This window comes from Plectropomus leopardus, chromosome 13 (assembly GCF_026936395.1).
Source record: "Plectropomus leopardus strain MGB_pleo_1.0 chromosome 13, ASM2693639v1, whole genome shotgun sequence".
Lineage (NCBI taxonomy): Eukaryota > Metazoa > Chordata > Actinopteri > Perciformes > Serranidae > Plectropomus > Plectropomus leopardus.
In genome coordinates this window covers 21,068,346-21,088,753 of record NC_142188.1, presented here as the reverse complement: position 1 = coordinate 21,088,753, position 20,408 = coordinate 21,068,346, and the positions used below count along the sequence as shown (strand labels likewise).

General features: G+C 39.8%; 1 long non-coding RNA gene across 1 annotated transcript in view; it reads right to left on the bottom strand.

Moving 5' to 3' along the window:
- Nucleotides 1–20,408, bottom strand: part of LOC148187702 (uncharacterized) — an 82,808-nt gene that overhangs the window by 34,635 nt on the left and 27,765 nt on the right. The window contains exon 3 of the long non-coding RNA XR_015778550.1: nt 18,301–18,500. This is a non-coding gene — a long non-coding RNA (uncharacterized LOC148187702). The remainder of the gene's footprint in view (nt 1–18,300; nt 18,501–20,408) is intronic.

Here is a 20,408-nt window from a genome sequence, read left to right as displayed (position 1 = left end):
AAAGGCAGCTGAGCACAAGTTTCCCAACACATGTATGGCATATTCATTAAGAGCAATTCATGATTTATTCAAGATGCCATTTCAAAATAAAAGCCTTCCCTCTGTAGAAGGCTTTGATTATCCTGAAGGAAAGGTATTCTTTTGGGGGGTTAGTGATCTTGGGTTTAACAGCTTGGAGGGAAAAGCCACAGGTAATAATAAGAGAGAAAGTTTCAGAGGTGTTTAGTGCAATGATGTGTCTGTGTGTGTGTGTGTGTGTGTGTGTGTGTGTGTGTGTGTGTGTGTATGTGTAGCTCAAAGACGTTGCACCTGTTGACTTCAAAACAGTCTGAAGCACCGCAGATACAAGATATTAAACATAAAAACATGTCAAATTTCCTCTGGGAATGTAGACACTCTGATGCCACATGTGTCACTGATACTCCACTGTAACCTGCATGATTGTGCATGCAGACACTAGCATAATTTGGTTGCTAGCCCAGCAGCTGGTTGCCAGATTTTTTCGCCACGAAAATGAACACATCTCATAATTCTTTGGGTGTCCCCACCCTCAGCCTCCCCCCTTGTCAAAATCCTGCTGCTATACACCTCATTGCCTCCCCGTGGGAGCAGCAGCAGGGCAGTCTCTGTCACATTTGATTACGGCCTTGAAGGCAAAGAGCAACAACATAATAGCCTTATCAGTAACAGATGATTGAGATCTTCAAAGGCCCTGTTCTGCCTCGGTGCCTGTTCATCTGACTGGCCGGGGATGCAGACTGATCAAAGGCCTCCAGAACACGGTGCCGCAGCAGCCCTCACAGTCCGCGGCTTATAACCAGTCAGCTACTGACACTGCTCATGCATTGGCACTGACAGGTGTCACATCTTAGCTTCCTGGGTGGTGCATTCTGCCTACTGATCAGGGAGACTCGTTGTTATTTGATCTAAAATGCCCTTGGTGTCAGATAAAAGTGTAGAAGTTCTTAGATGAAGGTATAACAGATTTTTTTTCTTTTACAATCTGTATATCTCCAGACCATGGTAACAATTTAAGGAAGGGAATGATGCATTTCTTTCATTTTTACATGTTTTCTTAGGCCCTGTCTACACAAAAACAGATCATTTCCTCTATGTTTTGGCCTCTTGTCCACACGCAAACCAGTTTTAGGTCACTTGCAACCTTCTAAGGTGCAGATGTCAAGTTATTTTGTGGACCAGGTGGTAACCCTGTGGGCTGAAAAATGAAAGAAAAGCAGAGGTGCCAAAAACTGCAGTTCCTCTAATGGCCACTTGAGGCTGACTCCAGACGCGAGTCAATTCTCACACAGCCAAATGTGATACTGCCAACTTTACAGCAGAAATAAACATGTTTAAATAAAAAAAAGGTTTTGGTCTCTATAGCTAATTACAACATTCATGATGACTATACAGAGGAAAACTTTTTATTAAACTCACTCACTGGCATTTTATCAAGGCTTTAGTTCTGCATATTTAAGGGAGGTGCCGCCTAAGTGACAGGCTGTCAGCAGGGCGTCGCTACAGTCTGTAAGTCAGATCCACCTCTCTCCTCCTCCACACCAAAATGGCGACAGCTGAAATGCTGAGCTCAAGGCCTTAAAATTGCAGTCCACAAACCAGTGGGTTACATCAGGGCTACATCCATTATCTGATACAGTCTATGGTGTGGACATCAAAAGCAGAGCGCTTGGAAATAATTACATCATTACCTTAATCTATGCATTCTCATTGTTGCTTTGTGTAATGAGCATGTGCCAGAAACAACAATAACAACAATTGTGGACTACTAGTTTGTTTAGCTTTGTTAGCACTGCTAAATCTAATGTCTTTTTTTACATTTAAACTTACTGCACCTCTTCACAGAAAAATGGGGGCATCTGCTGAACCGAATGTTTTCTGGTCCAACTCCATGTCCTCGGGTTGAAGTTCACCAGAAACATCTGATTTGGATCAGGCCACCCATGGAAAATAAACATGAGAATCTCCTTTTTTCTGGTATTTGCCATATTGTTGACATAGTCTTTATTGCCACATACTGGCCCAGTAAGCGTTGTGACTCGTGTTTGCCTTCTAGTGTGGAAGGAGATATTTGTCCAAAACTTTTTAACTGAAGGGGAAGTTATTAGTTATTAAAACATTATACGTAAACCTGTGGAAACGGCCTCACCTAAACAGCATCAGGGTTTCTCATCTTAGTTCACGGTCAGAGATGGACAACAGTATGTCATCAATCACCAACAGTGATTTGCTGCATTGGAGTGGCAACTGTCAACGGGGGCTTTTCCCCCTAATGCCCAGTCCACAATGGGATTGACTTCATTCCTACATGACCATTAATAACAACTCAAGTAATTATCAGGTAAAGACAGTGAATACATGAATAAATGAATGAGTAATGAACTGAAACTGAGTAATTAAAATTATTCACTTCACTGCGGTTTAAAATACTATTTAAAGACAATCAAGGCTTTTTTTTCTGTGCTTTAATCAGAACGACATCCATTTTCTGGAAGTTGAAATATGAAAATGTTGACTCTGGAAGAAGTCACACCACCAGAAAAGTCAAGATGAGGCAATGTAGTGACAGAGTAGCTGTTGTCTTAACTGATGGAACAATTACTATTAATCTGAGTGTAGAATTCATTGTAAATGTAGAGCAAATAGCTGTACTGAGGAAATAAGCTCCATTTTTCTTTGATACGTTCTTGCTCTTTTATATAGTAACACATAATGGCAAAAAAATATCTCTGTGGGGAAAACTAGAATCTGAGTTTTGCAAGTTCTGCACAGGTCTCAGCTCAAAGTCTCAAACACATCTATTCACACATTTGCAAAATCTTTCCACTTACATGGAACTTTCTGTTTTGGGAAGGGGTGGGGTTTCACTTGCTGAAGTTGTTCTGCTGTCCTTTTTACAATGTAATATAGTGACAATACTTTTGGCATTAACTTGAAATGTTCCTGTGATTTGCAAGTTTTTCTGGCATTCCACTCTGACGCATCAGAGTTTCAAGCCAAATCACTTTCATCTAATCGCATCTAAATCATTTTTCACAGGGTTTTCCCTCAACACTCACAATCAACATCAGCCTCAACTTTCGTTTCTTTCTTTCAGCCTTGCACTTCACCAAGCTACACAGAAGTGGCAGCCCCGAAACAGCTTTCTCGCTCATCAAAGCACATCAAAGTGTGTATGCTGGTTTCAGATGTAAGAAAATGTGACTTACTTGAATCAATTTTGATCAAGCATTGATTTATATCAACAGAAGTTGTGTCTCGCTTACACAATGGCGTGCTTAAATGATATGAAACTGCTGAGAGATTGCGGTGCAATATGAGTTGTACTGTATACTGTAAACTGCATACTGTAAAACATAACTTGAAGTACTCAGTAGGAACTCTGGCATGCTGTTTTTTTAAAGCTGCTGACAGTTATAGGTCACACATGTCAATCTAACATGCAAGCAAAAGAGAAGTGTTGAGTATGACATTCCTCTGAGTGCAGGCGCAAACATTTAGCAACAAAATAAAACTCCTTTTATTTATGATGTCATGATATCTGATTTTTTTGCAAAGGACTGCTGGCACAGTTCAGATGATTACGGATTATCTTGACACGGCTGATAGATTTGTCATTTGATTGCCTGCCTAGTGCATCCTGTAATCCCTGTAATCTGCAGAAAAGGAAATCCTTTTATATTTAATTAGTAAACGAGCATCAGTGTCAGAATCTGGCAGTGGCATGTAACATTTATTTTCTCTGACATGTCTTTATTACGCGTCACTGCACATGTAGCCCTTGTGTTTGCTCTCTGCAGCCCACACTCCAGCAACTCTCTCCTTGCAAAAGCTGGTCTTTGCCAGTGGCTCCATCTCTCTGTGTCACTACACTTTAAAGACATAAAGGTTAGCAGAGCGCAAGTTTGCATTAAAAAGACAAATCCAGAGATCTGCAGCTGCTCTTCCTATTTGTACATTTGCACTTATGTTATCTCTTTGTGCTGGCACAAGTCAGTGGACTGATACATCTGCCGTTTTCTACTTTACATATTGGCAGTTGCAAATAACTGCAAGAGGTAATCGTTTGAATAATCATAATATAGGATGTCGCCAATCATTTTATTTTAGTTGCACTCAGAGAATGCATCATGAACTTGAAACAAACAGGACAAAAATAAATTATTATCAAATCGACCTGATACAATGAGGGTTACCTGTTTACACAAAGGTGAGGACTCAATCATCATTCTACAACAACAATAAAATACAATGAATTAACACAGATTAATGTACACGGTCATCAATGAAATGTCCCACAAGTTCGAAAAGGCTAATTTGTGCTCAACATTAGATACATATACAGGGACAGATAGAGCCTTCTGTCTATACTATGCGTTCATTTCATCCATATTTGCATTTATTCTCTGAAAGCCTACGCATATGGATGAAACGGAGCAGTGCTACTGAAAATTGTTGGGGCGATGAAGCGTAGCTCAAGTGAGATGCAACCACAGGAGATGACGAAGACATTTAAAAAGTGGCAGAGTGGAATGAATCGATAATATGGTGTAAAGAATTTGCCATCCACACGTCACGATGTATCTAATGGGCTCACAGATTACCGCCGTCTACAACGTCTCCTCAGTTAAAAGATACGTTATTGCGACCTCCTTAAACATTGCCTTGTTTTGATGTGAAACTTTTGACCTAGTTCTCTAGTGCTATCTATTGGCTGTATCTATGCTATCATAAACACCTGTAAGTATGAGGGAAGTCATGTTTACAATGTTTAAAATGGACAAATCTATTTTTATATATAAAGGAAGTATAAATTAGCCATAAAAGGGGAAGGAAGACAAGGTACAAGGTGGATTTATTTGTCATTTTGCTTAAACGTGGTTTAAGATGAAATGAAGATGCTTGATAGAGGGACGAGCCTCGGAGAGATGTAGACGCACGTCTCTGAGCTCCCCCATATTAACCTTTATTTATGTCAAGGAGCCCAACTCACGCATCTGTGTGACAGATTGGGTGTCTTATAAGCAAAGCGTAGATTGAAAGACGTTGAAAACGCGAGTTTTTATTCCATCTTGCTACGACTTTTCGACAAAACAAGATGCCGGATCTGAGAAGCGGTGCCAAGGCCCCAGAGCTTGCAGAGAGCACGGACTCCGGTCAATCAGCTATACTAGACGCCATTACGTCTTTGAAGGCCGAACTGCTAGCAAAAATAGACGAGAAAGCGGAGACTCAGAACGCCGAGATATGCAAGCAAATAAGCATTGTTAAAGACGAAATGAAAACGGCCATTGAGCATGCTAACGCTAGGGCTAACGCTCTGGAGCAGCGCACCGCTAGCCTGGAAGCTGCGGCCAACAGCCACTCTGACACCATTACTGAACTGGAGCAACAGGTGTCCCAGCTGAGGAAAGAAGTGGTGAGTCTCACGGCAAAAACAGAGGATTTAGAGGCAAGATCACGGAGATGCAATTTACGCATTTTCGGCATCAAAGAAAGGCGTGAAGAGGGCACCCGCCCAACTACATTTGTTGCTGGAATACTACAGAATGCACTGAAGCTGGATAAACCGCCTGTTTTAGACAGAGCACACCGCACCCTCCAACAAGCTCCGGATGAAGGGCAGCAACCAAGAGCCTTTGTGATCAAGTGTCACTATTACCAGGAAAAGAAGCGATCCTGCGCAAATCACTTGCAGCACAAAATCTGATCTCCGAGCATGGGGACAGGATTCGGATTTTTCCTGATTACACACAGGCAGTGGCACGGCAGCGGGCTGCATTCAAGCAGGTGAGACAACTTCTGCAACGTTGTGAGGGCGTCAAATACGGGATGTGGTACCCAGCTAAAATGAGGATTACAACGCGGGATGGAGTGCAGAGAAGCTTCACGGATCCAGTCAAAGCTGAAGCGTTTGTAAAAGAACTCTCAACGGACACATAATCCCTACAGGAATCAGACACTTCCGCCAGTCTAGGCTGAGATTGCCATGGCAATCTGAGGTAAAACGCAGGTATGGCTGACAGGAAAGACATTGAAATTATTTAGGAAATATTTTTGTTGATTCCTCTTCTGCCATCAAACTACTCAGTAAGATAGTTTCCTTTACAGTGTTGTTCTAACTGGACAGGAAGCGAAGGTCTGGCTGTTAAGTAAAGAGCTTTTTCTTTTTTTTTTGTGAAGCTGTGGATGGTAATACACAAACAGTGACATGTTTTATCTCTTCACATAATAAGCCCATGATGCTGATAGTAGAGCCATTTAACTTTTTCAATAATCAGGGTCACTGTTACCTAGTTTTTTGTTTGTTTAAATTTCACACAATTGACCCCAACTGTTATAGGATGTTATGTCATACAGTACAGCTTGCTTTACCCCTTGTGAATGCCAAGGCTAATTACAGTGACACCGAATTGGTTCATATATACTGCTGCTGATATTGGTTTTCTTGATTAATGATTGATTGGGGTCACCGGGGATGGATAATATTCTTATACAATATTGTTTTATGGAGTAATATGACATGAGGTCAACCTGCTAACAAGTGGCTAGTTAGTGAGCTTTCATACTGTAATACCTACACATATTTTGATTTTGTTTCAGTTGCACAGACTCGGGCACATTCATACATCATCGACTTCACAGACATATGGGCACGCGCACACACTCGCACGCACGCACACACGCACACGCACACACACACACACACACACACACATATTCATGGTTATGAATATAGACACTAATGCGCACACACTGAAAAGGTCTCCTTGACTTGAAATGTTACAGCTGTTAAGCTAAATTGTTGGCACATAAGGTTCTTATGGGGCCTCAGCCCCGATAGGTAAGATGTTGAACAGGTTTCTTCATAATGGCTTAGGAGGGAGGGAGGGTGCAGCCTCTCAGTTGGGGAGAGGCCAGCAACTGGGGTTACGTGTTACTTCAGGGGTTCTTTATGTGTTTTGTGTTATTGTTTCTGTTTCTCTCGCTTTGTTCTTTGTCTTTCTCTCTCTCTCCCACCCCCCCTTCTCCCCAGGGTTAGAGATGTGGATCTATTGTCGGGTTAATCTTTTCGGACATCAGTCAGTCCCCTTTTCCCATGGCCTCCCCAGATGGGTTGAATAGAACATCAACAAAATTTGTAAGCTGGAATGTGAGGGGACTTAATCACCCCGTAAAGCGAAGCAAAGTATTTTCCCACTTGATGAAACTTAAGGCAGAGGTAATATTTCTACAGGAAACACATCTACGTACGTCAGATATTCCCAGATTACAAAGAGGTTGTGTATCACAAGTCTTTCATTCCAAATTTAACTCTAAAAGTCGAGGAACAGCTATCTTGATTGGGAAGAATGTGCAGTTTGCATCTTCAAAAGTAGTAGCTGATATAAATGGGCGCTTTGTTATTGTTCAGGGCAGGTTGTATAACTTTCCAGTGGTTTTAGTCAATATCTATGCCCCTAATTGGGACAGCCCTGACTTCTATAAGCATCTGTTTAGCTGCATCCCAGAGTCAGGCACACACCACTTGATATTAGGAGGAGACTTCAATACTGTCCTGCAACCCTCTCTTGACCGTTCTAAAATCTCAGCAGGCCCTCTCTCCAAAACTGCTCATACTATCAAGACGTTTTGCCAGTCCAGTGGTGTGGTAGATCTCTGGAGATTTAAAAATCCAACACTGAAGGAGTATTCCTTTTTTTCTACTGCACACCAGACATATTCAAGGATTGATTTTTTCCTTATAGACCAAAAAATGCTCCCACTTGTTAAGTTATGTAGATATGATAGTATAGTCATCTCTGACCATTCACCAGTCATTATGGAGCTTTGGCTCCAGAACAATGTAGCCACAAGACGCAACTGGCGTCTTAATCCCACACTTTTAACAGAAAGGGACTTCGTGGACTTCATTTCGGCTCAGATTGATTTTTTCCTTGAAACTAACCAGCTGCCAGATACCAACATATTTACCTTATGGGAAACACTAAAAGTATACTTGAGGGGTCACATAATAGAATACACATCCCGACTGAACAAAAGCAGGTCAAGACGCTTCACAGAATTAACTACGCTTATTCATGACGTTGATCAACAACTCTCTGACTCACCATCGACAGACCTCCGTAAGAAAAGGATTGCATTGCAGACAGAGTTCGATCTTCTTGCTTCTAAACAGGCTGAAGAGAAATTTCTAAAATCAAGACAGAGCCACTACGAACATGGAGAACGTGCGAGTAGGCTGCTTTCTCATCAGTTACGCCAATTCTCGGCTGTCAATTATATTACAGGAATACAAGCCACTGATGGCACCATCAAATCAGACCCGAAAGATATTAATGATCAGTTTAAAAATTTTTACTCCTCCCTATATAGTTCAGAGAGTTGTCATGCAAACAATTTTGTCGAAAATCTGGACTTGCCCACCCTTAATGACGAAGATAAGTCCAGCCTAGAAGAGCCAATATCTGACGCTGAAATTGGCCAAGCAATTAAACTAATGAAAAATAGAAAAGCACCAGGCCCAGATGGCTACCCCATTGAATTTTATAAGACTTTTGCCAGTAAACTGACACCACTCCTACGCTCCGTTTACACAGAATCGCTTAAACAAAAAAAGCTCCCTTCATCTATGACCAAGGCTTCAATCTCTGTTCTACCGAAAAAAGATAAAGACCCAATCAAGTGCGAATCATACCGACCAATCAGCCTACTTACATGTGATTATAAAATACTTACAAAAATCCTGGCTCTACGACTAGAATCTGTTTTACCAACTATTGTGCACTCTGACCAAACGGGTTTCATAAAGGGCAGGCAGTTGTATCATAACCTGCGCCGCCTTTTTAATATAGTATACTCTGAACACTCGACCCAACTTCCAGAGATAGTAATTTCATTGGACGCGCACAAAGCTTTTGACCGAATTGAATATGGACACCTTTTTAATTCATTAAACAAATTTGGATTTGGCCCGACTTTTATTTCTTGGATTCAAACACTGTACTCTATGCCACAGGCATCTGTTAGGACCAATAATATCGATTCTGAGTATTTCATCCTCCATAGGGGAACGAGGCAAGGCTGTCCACTGTCCCCTCTTCTATTTAATCTTGCCATTGAGCCATTGGCTATAGCTCTGCGACAAAACAATGAAATATTGGGAATCAACAGGGGGGGCGAAGTCCATAAAGTCTCGTTATATGCGGACGACCTTTTGCTTTTTATATCAGATCCTGAAAATTCTATTCCGAAGTGCCTGGACACAATCTCACAATTTAGTTTGGCCTCAGGCTATAAAATCAATTTAACAAAGAGTGTATTATTCCCCATTAATAGTCAAGCATTGGCGATGTCCTTTGATTCATGTGAATTTAGAGTCACAACTGGTCCACTAACATATTTAGGAGTCAAGGTAACACGCCATTATAAAGACCTTCTTAAATCTAACTTTAGACCACTTATAGATCAAGCTAGGAAGGATACCAATCGCTGGTCAACGCTTCCATTATCTCTGGCTGGTCGTATTAACTCAGTTAAGATGGTTATTTTACCAAAATTTCTATACTTATTCCAGACAGTTCCCATTTTTTTGCCGAAATCATATTTTAAAGAATTAGACAAATATATTAGCACATTCATTTGGAATAAGACCATACCACGTGTACGGAAATCTGTACTGGAGAAACGCAAAACAAATGGAGGTCTAGCACTGCCAAACTTTTTATATTATTATTGGGCAGCCAATATTCACAAAGTGACTGTCTGGTACAATACCTTTGTGAAAGGGGAAGGTCCAATTTGGTCTCTCATGGAACAACAAGCATGTTCACCAGTCTCCTTAGCATCTATGTTGTGTGGCCCATTACCATTAGCAGTGGGGGCTCATACAGACAATCCAATTGTGAGAGGCACTCTGCGTATATGGACCCAATTTCGTAAACACTTTGGCCTTACGCAAGCTTTGGTGTCAATGCCTTTTATCGCCAATCCCCTCTTTAGACCTTCCTTGCTAGATGCAGCTTTTCGGACATGGTTTGGGAAGGGTCTCCATTGTGTGGGAGATCTATTCATTAATGGATTGTTTGGCTCTTTTAACCAGTTTGTTAAAAAGTACAACCTACCTAAGCCCCACTTCTTCAGGTACCTTCAAATACGCAATTTCACTCGTATGTATTTTCCATCATTCCCGCACATACCTCCAGCCTGCCCACTTGATGAATGTTTGAAGCTTAAGCCCCACATACCAGGCTGTGTGTCTCAGTTGTACAATATTTTACAGGACATGGAAGGTAACTCTCTTCACCATTTGAAGGAACGGTGGGGTGAAGACTTGAACATGGAGCTTTCTGAGGAAACCTGGCAAAGAGCTATCAAAAGAGTACATACATCCTCAATTTGTGTTAGGCACGGACTGGCTCAATTTAAGATACTCAACCGCCTGCACCTCTGTAGAGCCAGACTGGCCCAGATATACCCCGGTTCAGATCCAGACTGCATTAGATGCCACCAGGCCCCTGCCACTCTGGGACACATGTTTTGGACATGCTCAAAACTACACACATTCTGGTCAGAGATCTTCAATACATTCTCCCATATGTGTAAAAAAAGAATCGAGCCAGATCCAGTTATCTCAGTATTCGGGGTTACCCATAGCAACAGCGGGCTATCAAAACATCATTCAGACTTCATAGCATTCTCAACATTACTAGCCCGCCGACTCATCCTTTTTGGTTGGAAATCCACCACACCCCCATCCCATTCACGTTGGGTCCGTGAGGTGATGGCGTCTCTTAAGCTAGAAAAAATCAGATGCACAATTCAGGGCTCTGTTAAAAGGTTCAAAAAAATTTGGCGAGACTTTTTAGAATACTTTACAAGTGAATTTGATGCAACCACCTTAGATCAGTAGCTCTCCACAACCCCCCCCCCCCCTCTTCTCTTCTGTCTTCTCTTCTTTTTTTTTTTTTTTTTTTTTTTTTGACATGTATCTGTACATGGGTTGACTATTGAAAATGCAACAAATTGAAGCAAAAGGAAAAAACTGCCCAAGAAGTACTTTACGTATGTACATATATTACAAATGACGCTGGAGATGGGATCCATGTATAGTATCCATGCAATTGTGTCTACCTGCTCTTAGTTTAAACTGTTCTGTTGTTTTTTTTTGTTTTTTTTTTTTTTCCTTACTACAGTTTTTTGAAAATTCAATAAAAAACAATTTGAATAAGATGAAATGAAATTAAAGTTGACCCTAAATCCTGCTACACAATTAAACATGAAATTAAAGCATTCTTTAAGTATTCCTATAATAAACTATTTCAAATTGGAATTCCCCTAAAATTCTCAATTATTATCAAAGATTCATACACTAGGTAGTTGATAATGTGTTATGAATGTGACATTTTAAAATACTTTTTTGCATTCTGACTGTATATACATAGTTAGAATTTGTTTTTTTCCATGTTTTAACTTTTTATATCAATCGGTACAGCAAAGTGCTTCAGGGGTGACTAATAAGTCAATTATAAGAGAGTATATTGGAGACAAATGCTGCACTCACATTGAATCAGGCAGTCCATTGACGGAAGATGGACAAAACCTTCAGGAAGGCGGAAAACAAACAAACAAACCAACGGAATAACAGGACGGGAAGACGAAACATACATGACGATCTGTTGCAATAGTGTCGCTGTATTGTTTACAAAGAATTAAATAAACAATATTAAACAGAATAATTTTATGTCTTTTATTTCATGTAATTTTTCTCTCAAAAGGCTATTCAGTAGTTGTCCAGGTCTCCCGTGTTTGCCTTGTGTGAATGAGTTACACAACATCTGGTTGTAAATTCTGTAACATAGAAAGGCAAAATGTTTAAATATTTTAACTTTGAATGGCATTGACGTCTACCATTACTGTTGCTGGTTTTCTCTGCTGGCCTAATTTTACCATCCGGCTCTCCTCCACTAAAATGATTTGCGGTTTGTCGTCTATCCCATTCCATGTGAAGCACACTGCACACAAAGGCATATACAGACAATTTATGAACATATGGATGATATTTAGCCTAACAGAATCTATTAAGCATCTTCTCTTAGTAGCATGGACTCTTGTTCAAGGTTATGTAATTGTTAAAGTTTGGTATAATTAGCATGAAGCCATAGTTGTGGGCATGTGCCTTCAAATGTCAAATTACAGTAAACTGATATATGACTATTACCAGTTAATAATTTTATTTATATATTTCTTTGTAACAGAGGTTTTCCTATGCATGTTTTTTTTTTTGTTTTGACTAATTTGTGACTGTCAGTTGTCACAGACCCAAACTATTTCTGGTGTCTTAAACAATCACATACCCAAAGTAAACTTCACAATTTGCGAAATATTCTTCTTTAAGGTCTCCAATATAATTCGTTGCTGTCTGGTTCTCAGACGGACCTTTAAGCAGCCGTCGCCCCCTCCCATCATTGAGCCCTCTCTTTCACAGTCATCTCACACATCAGAGCTGCACTGATCTGAAGCTGTGAAAACCAGTTATTGCTCTTCCATTGCCTGTGCGTCACTGGGGAATTTCCAAGTCTCAAATAACAAAATACAAGAACGGATTCGGTCCCTCTGAGAGCCCATCGAACAGTGAGCATTAAGGTTATGCTAATTGCATCAAGCCAAGCCTTCCATTCAAATTGAATTAATCTTGATCCGTTGTTGTTGTCTCTCCTTTGTTTACAATTGCTCTTTGCATTCGGTACCATTACATTGTTATTGTTCAGTTTAATTTGCACATGGAGAGAACAAGAACGAATGTTAATGTGTATATCTGTTTCTGTGCAACATTTTTTATGCAAGATTTATTTTGTTCATAAGAAATTCATTGATATGGATTTTCATGTCAACTATACCTCTGGTTGGGCTGAATATGTTCTTCACTACGAATTTGAGCATTACACCATATCTCAGCTTCTGCTTTTGTATTTCCTGTGTCAGCTGTGCATGGCTGGCTGTAGGGGATGGGAACACTGGCCCCACACAGTCCTGCTAACTGGGAGTCTTCTGCCACCCCTGTCTGCTCCTAAAACCTTGATCCAAACAGATGTGCCATGCTAAAGTGTTTGCATTAGACAAACATAGTCAGAGCCTGCGGACAGCATTTCTTTCATTCCTGTTGAAGCCCATTTTCTCAACCCGAACACTATGGCTACCAGGAATGTGCAAAAGCCAAGAACCAAATTTTTCTTTAATTTTCTACCAATGACTGTTGTTAAAGGTGCAATAACAGATTTTTTTTGGCCACCTGAGGACAGCGGAAAAAAGTTGTAAACACAGCAGTGAAATTTCAACACCTTGTAAGTTGATATGGAAAACTTTTTAATAAAGAGGATCTTCCTTCTGGAATATGTACAGTATTCAATCTCTTAAGCTCTATTAAGCCATGTAGAGCTGCAGAATTCTCTGTATTTTTATCACTAAGAGCATCCATCTTCACATTTTTATACTAAAAATATAAAACTAAAATAGTATCTTCAGTAATAGTAGTATTAGTGGTCTGACTGATGTTGTAAAGATAAAATATTAACGCATTTTGGGACATGATAACTTTCAAACCATAAATTCAGTCATTCAGACAGTGAGGTGTGAAAATTTCAACAAAAGAGTTCAGTAGTTTGGGAAATAAGTTACACTGTGCTTTTTTATAGAGATGAGAACATAAATACCACTCTAAAGTTTTTAAGCTTAATATTAGGCTACTCTCAGCAGATTGCAGTGCCATGCTACTGTGCTGATGGTTCCAAAAACACAACAGTCCGAAAAATGTGCCTTTGGACCAAAAACACACTTGTCAGGCAGCCCAGTATCATGTAGGCCGGCATCTCACTACACACTCCCTGCAGTTTGAAAGATTCATGGCCTGCAATCAGTCTGCTGAGTGGTATATGTTTCGCACCCTTTTTTCTTGGGTTGATTGGGAGTGTCTCTATATGGCTGCAGGAACTGACGTCTGGTAAGTTACCAACTACATCGCTCAGCTGCTCCAAACATCAAACCTCCGATCTGACAATCACCCATGTGCATTAATGAAGAAACATGAGAAGCTTGTTTATCTTAAGAGATTAAGCCCTCATTACCATCACAATATTACAGCTGCATGAAACGTTATTTGAAGATAGATTGTTAGATTAAATATCAAACCATGAGATCCAACAGCCTAGCGTCTGTGATTTTTTTTTCTATTATGTTGAAGGCAAGAAGGCAACCCTACTCTGCCCCTTATAGGCCTGTCCCGATAGTCTTACCCTGCCCCCCAATCCTAACCTCTCTCACTCTTTTAACTTAACCTAACAAACCCAACCAATGAGGGCAACAAGTACTGGCATAACACAGCCTCACACAAAGACTGGAAAACAACTAGCCTCCCAGTCTTCAAAGAAGCAGAATCATCAAGAGGTTTCTGTCAGCAAACGAAAGTTATCAAAACTGTGATGCCTTGCTGTGAAAAGATTAATTTTTGAAGATGAGTTGCTTTGCATTTGTGCACTGCTGCACCTCTTTAAAATGCTGTATTTTCCTTAATTTTATGCATTTTATACACTCTACTTTTATCTTCATTTGTATAGATATATTCTCAAGGGATTTTATTTTCCATCTCATGTTATGCATTCTGTATTTTTATTAGTATTATCAAGTGGGTTTTATCCATGCAAAGATGCATTATATGTGTTCTATTCTTCTTTTATTTATGTACAGGTTTTATTATGTCTTTTTGTCTTCTATTATCATCATCATCATCATCATCATCATCATCATCATTATTATTACTTTAGAGATGAAACATTTTAAATCAGTGAGCTTTAGAGGTTCTGGTTGACAAAGTTCTGTTGCCTTGGGGCAGCGCCGTGCAAGCTACCTCCCTGTTCCCACACTTTGTGCAAAGCTAAGAAGCTACTGGCTGTAGCTTCATATTTACCATGCAGTCATGAGAAGTATCAATCTTCTCATCAATCTCTTGGGAAGAAAGCAAATAAAAATCTTATCCAAAATATATTTTAAAAAATCTCCCTAAATAATCCAGGGAGTTTTGGTGCAAATTCTGAAAGTTATAACCCATATAAATTATGTATTTGCATCTGGTATGAATATTTTAAAGCATTTTTATATCTGAGGATATCTTACCAATCCTGTGCTAAGTCTCACATAATAATGTTACAGAGATGAAAATTTTTTGGACCTTTTTTCTGAGTAGTTGCACAGTAAAAATGCTCACATTGAACATTACTGTCATCATCGACTGTCTGCAAATGCCTCAAAAACTCTATTTTCATTACATGGTAAGCAATTTCTTTATATTTCAAACAACTAAGTTCAACTTAGTTTGTGAATCACGAACAAAGTCTTTTGATTGCTTATCTATATTTAATATCCCTTCAACATTTTAAAACTGCAAAAGCTGGTGTCTTTAAATTGTGGATTTAATTGGATGTAAAGTTTTCTCTAAAGTAAAATTATCTGTCACAGAGGACTTGACTGCCCAGGAGTATAATGACTTGTGACAACTTTCCTGAAATGAGACAGAAAAAACTAAAACACACCACACTAGCAGTAATTGGACTTTAACCACTCCTGCATTGATAACATAACTTTTCATTTATATTGCTTAATTTTGAATTTCATCTCATACAATTTTCATAGAGCAGTCACATTTACCCTTTTGGACAGTTCACGACTAAATTAAAAACTTTCTCTTTAGTATTCAAATGAAACTCAAACTTATGTTGAATGTGAAGTGTTTTTTTAACTAAAGTTACAGTGTGGTGCTTTTCTGCATTTGAGTGTGTGTTTATGTGTTGATTCTCTACAGATAATACTTGATAAATGTAGTCTTGCAGGCAAGCTCTTATAAAGAAGATTCAGGCTGAAATTGTAATTGATTATATGCAAGATGCTGCAGACCTCCATCTTACTGTAAGCCTGTAAAAAAGACCCAATCCATCTGGGTGTTGCATGTTGCATAAGGTGCGTGATGCAGCATTGTTTCTCATTAGTATCCAGCGTGTTAAGATGCCAACTGACAGCAGTCCTGGGGGATAGCTTTGTGCTGCTCCCTTATTTATGTGCCCAGTACAACTCAGGAACATCTCATCCTACATGCTCTCCACACCCCCCATCTTTATACATTAAGCTCAACCTCAGGAGCACCTCTGGCAATGCAGAGGTTGGGTATATTTGTCTACCCACTCAGAGAGGCGACGGCGAGGTCAGGGAAGGTTTTCCAGACATTTCAGTTTTATGTAAATGTAATTCATGACATGCAGAAACATTCATTTGAAGTTGTCTAAAAATAACAGCAGATGCTATTTGAACAACGCGTAAATCTGCTTATGTAGACATGAACAAATTAAAAGTACATTCATTGGAATGCTTTAGTCTCCTTGTAAGAGATGTTCCCAAACAGCTGGGTTTGTTCTGTTGCTGATTGCTGTGCTGCTGCATGCTTGTATGTGATTGGTGCTGATCAGGTATGAAGGCTGGCAGGCTTCATGGAGCGGGTAACAAATAAGGTTGATTCTTTCCTGATTGCCTGTCTGAGCTTCAGTTTCATTTCTTTGACACGACTGAATGAAATTATATGTTGTCAGTATAGTCAGTTGGCCTTAGAAACCACTGTTCCTGAAATTTCTCCTTCAATGCTGCCTTACTGACTTTCCTAAAATATTCCAGTGTTCCTCTTGGCTGTTGTGCCAGCTACACCGCAGACAGGTGATTATACACGCTCTATGTCAGCCTCAGGCACATGGTATGGTAATTCAGATGTCATACATATAGTTTACTCATTCTGCTCTGCAAGCAACAAATGATACCAGAGATTTTGACTATAATTGTCAGTCGGGGTCATCTCAAAATTATTTTTCAGCCAAGACCTACATGAATCATAGTTACAGTGTTCAACATAAAATAAGAAAGCTATTATCCAAAATCATCATCAGGCAGCATGGGTTAAAAGCACAGAAGCACCCTTACACAAATAATGCTTGCAGTGTTTTTTAAAGCAACGTTATCCTATAGGAATATCCTGCTTTTTACCATAAAAATGTAGTAGAATTTGTACCATTACTGCAAAACCACCTGACTGCAGTGTTTACAGGAAAAACTTAATCTGTCACCAATTCACACACTGAAACCGCGAGTGCACGTCAAACCGGTCACCTAAGATTTCATCATAGTAACTGAAAAAAACATTTGCAATGTTTATTTAACAACTATAAATATGAAGGTAAAAGAGTGAGCAGTTTTACTTGAAAACAGGAGTTTCTTTACGACCAGTTCCTCTCCTAAACAAACCGCCCCATTGAAATCAAGGGATAACCAGTTTGCTAGATGCTAATAACTAATTAAAAAACAGATAGTTGCAGTCCTTGATTGGCTTAGCCTTGTTCAAAAGCTGTGCCTGAATTACAATTCCAGTATTACTGCCCTAATTAGTCCCCTATTGTAATATGGGACACAGAGCTAAAGAGGGCAAACTGAATGTGGAATCATTTATCATCCGCCATGTCAAGAGAAATCAGTGCTATCATTCAATGAATGCACAAATAACCACAAAGATGCTGCAAAAGCAACACGTTCTCATCCCAAGCCATCACATAACGCCGCTTTGTCAGTTACATGTTACATTCTAGGTATCCTCCTGCATCAGCTGCTGATGTTCTGGGATGTCAACAAAAGCACATAGCTAGGATAATGCAACACGAGCAAGTGGTTATGTTTCAGCAACAAAAGCACATGGCAACAAACACAGCCACATCAACAAAAGTTGATACCAATATGTACATAAAAGGGATACTACAGGTACTGTAAAGATTGGACAAGACTTGGAAAACTCTAGGAATGAAGGGAGGATGGATGATCGTAGAAAACTGAAACACAGGACTCCGTGTGCATACATTAAATGCTTAGAAAAATTGATTAACAGGTAGAGCCCAACTTAACTTCAATGAGCAGGTATGTTCAAATAACAATGTAAATAATGTATTCACAAATTCACTTAGAAAAATAAATTGTGAGCACATTATATATATATATACATATATATATATATATATATATATACACACACACACACACACACACACACACACACACACACACAGACACAGACACAGACACACCGTTGATGTAAGATCCAATGGCTCAATGTGTCTTTAAGTATCACAGTGGATCACAGTATGAAGGAAGGTATGTATGTTTTCTTTCCTCTGAGGTGTATATGTGTGTACAGTTCAATCCTACCGTGCTTGACATAGGTGTTCAGTTTACAGCCTCCTCACTGTGGTAACAGGTTCTGGGCTCTCGTGGGCTGGGCTCACTGCACAGTACTGGAAAATGGTTTTCTTTGAAATCGTCTCCAAATCCCTGGAATCACCTCCAATGGCTCTGAGATTTCCTCCAAAGTCTTGGCTCGTCATAGAGGGATTCAACAAAACCCTGACCTATAAATGAGATCAGATTATTACAGTTATGATAATTCTCTGAGCTAGAGAATACAGCTAATGAAATTAACCCAATGTCACAACTTCTGTTGTATAACATTTTTAGTTCTCAGTTCACACTCATATACAAACAAAATAACTTGTTTAAAGAGCTACATCTGTAGAAAATTGTGAATTGCAGTTTAGGTGCATAATAAAAAACACAATCAGTACGCGTTTTGTAAATTCAACGCACCTTTGAAATATTCATAAAATCCCTATAGGCAGTAAACAAAAACACCCATGCTAAGGGTAAAATTCACTAACAAAGTATATGTTAAACAGACATTCATGATTGATGATGATTATTTGTTATCAATAAATAATTTTATTTTATCACACATTGCCAGGTATATGTAGCCTATAGTAACCTTTTTATAAAAGCAATGAGCCACTTGAGCCTGTGGTTTACAGTGATGTTAAACTCCTCTTTGCATGGTGCCTAACAACAATGTTGTAATACTAAAATCACTATAAACCACAGTCTCTTGTGGGTTATGGCTCAGTTATGCACTCTGAGATGAAAGGGGAGGTTTGCTTCTTGGGATACTGGTCATTTTCCAGCCATTATTTTAGCCATTTGTGCAGTCTAAGGAATGTCAATCATCCAGAAGACTCCTGGTTTGTTTTTTTCACCATGCACGAGCCTCACAATCAGCTTACTTGGATATTCACCTATATGCCAAGATTTAATAAAGAACACACAGTAGATCTTGCCTTTACCTACTCGTGCTAGTAATTCTAACTTTCTCTTAAAGTTTCAGTCTATTTCCAGTTTTAAATTCACTGTCTATCATAAGATAACAGTCAAGTCAATTCCACAGCATGGTTTTGTGAAGTCAGAATGGCAGCAAATCCAACCAAATTTTGTCAACTTTTGTCATCTGGGTACTCAGACAGACATTTTTGATTCCAATCTTGATTGATCACTCCCTGTGAAACAGGTGAAGTTTCTGAATTGTTGAGACTGCTCGTTGATCATTCTGATGTGGTGTGACTGGCCATCCAGATGCTCCATGTTGAGCCTGGGCACAGTCCATTGACACTGCTGATGCTGCAGTGAGGTGCTCTGAGGACACTGCCAGTGCTGCTTCTGGCTAGGCATAGCAGATGATTGTGTTCGCTCTGTAATTCGCTCAATTTAGTGACTGTGTGAGGATACTCCACTCACCATTTGCTCGTCTTGGACTTTTAGAGACTCACTGTTGCAAGATAAATGTGACTACAAATAGTCAACTGTGGCTCATTAAAGTTTACAGGACACTTATTTTACATTATGTTGCCCACACTATGAATAAAGCTATAAAAATGGCCCATAATGTTAGTTCAAATTAAAGTAATTTAGCCTCCATGCAAGCAAGCACAAGAAGTGCCTAAATCATAGAGAGTAAAAATGTTGGTGAAGTTTTCGTGACATAGCATGTGTCCTAATTGTGACACCCACGTGATAACAAATAAGCATTTGGGATGTTGAGTCTATTCTTGCAGACTCCTCCTGTGCATTGCCGTAGGCCCTGTGTCTGGATCTGACAGGGAGGTCCTAAGTTTATGTGGCGTGGCACCAGGGTAGACACACACCATTACTCTGAAGCCTCGGGTTCACGCATGAACATCACACACAGCCCTCATCCTGCCTCCCCCACTGATAGCCTCCTGGCTTGCCGAAGAGAGGGGCTGTCCTGCTTTCCTAGCCTCATTGATTCTGGAGGGTCTCCATCAATTAAATCTGATAGACCTTCAACTCCACTGAACCCTGCACAGCGGCTATTTGCGAAAGCAGAAGAGTCACCTGAGACACCAGCCCTCCACAGGCTCCTTTACATGAATGCAGAGAGACACATCATTGGCTATAAGCACATACTAACCACA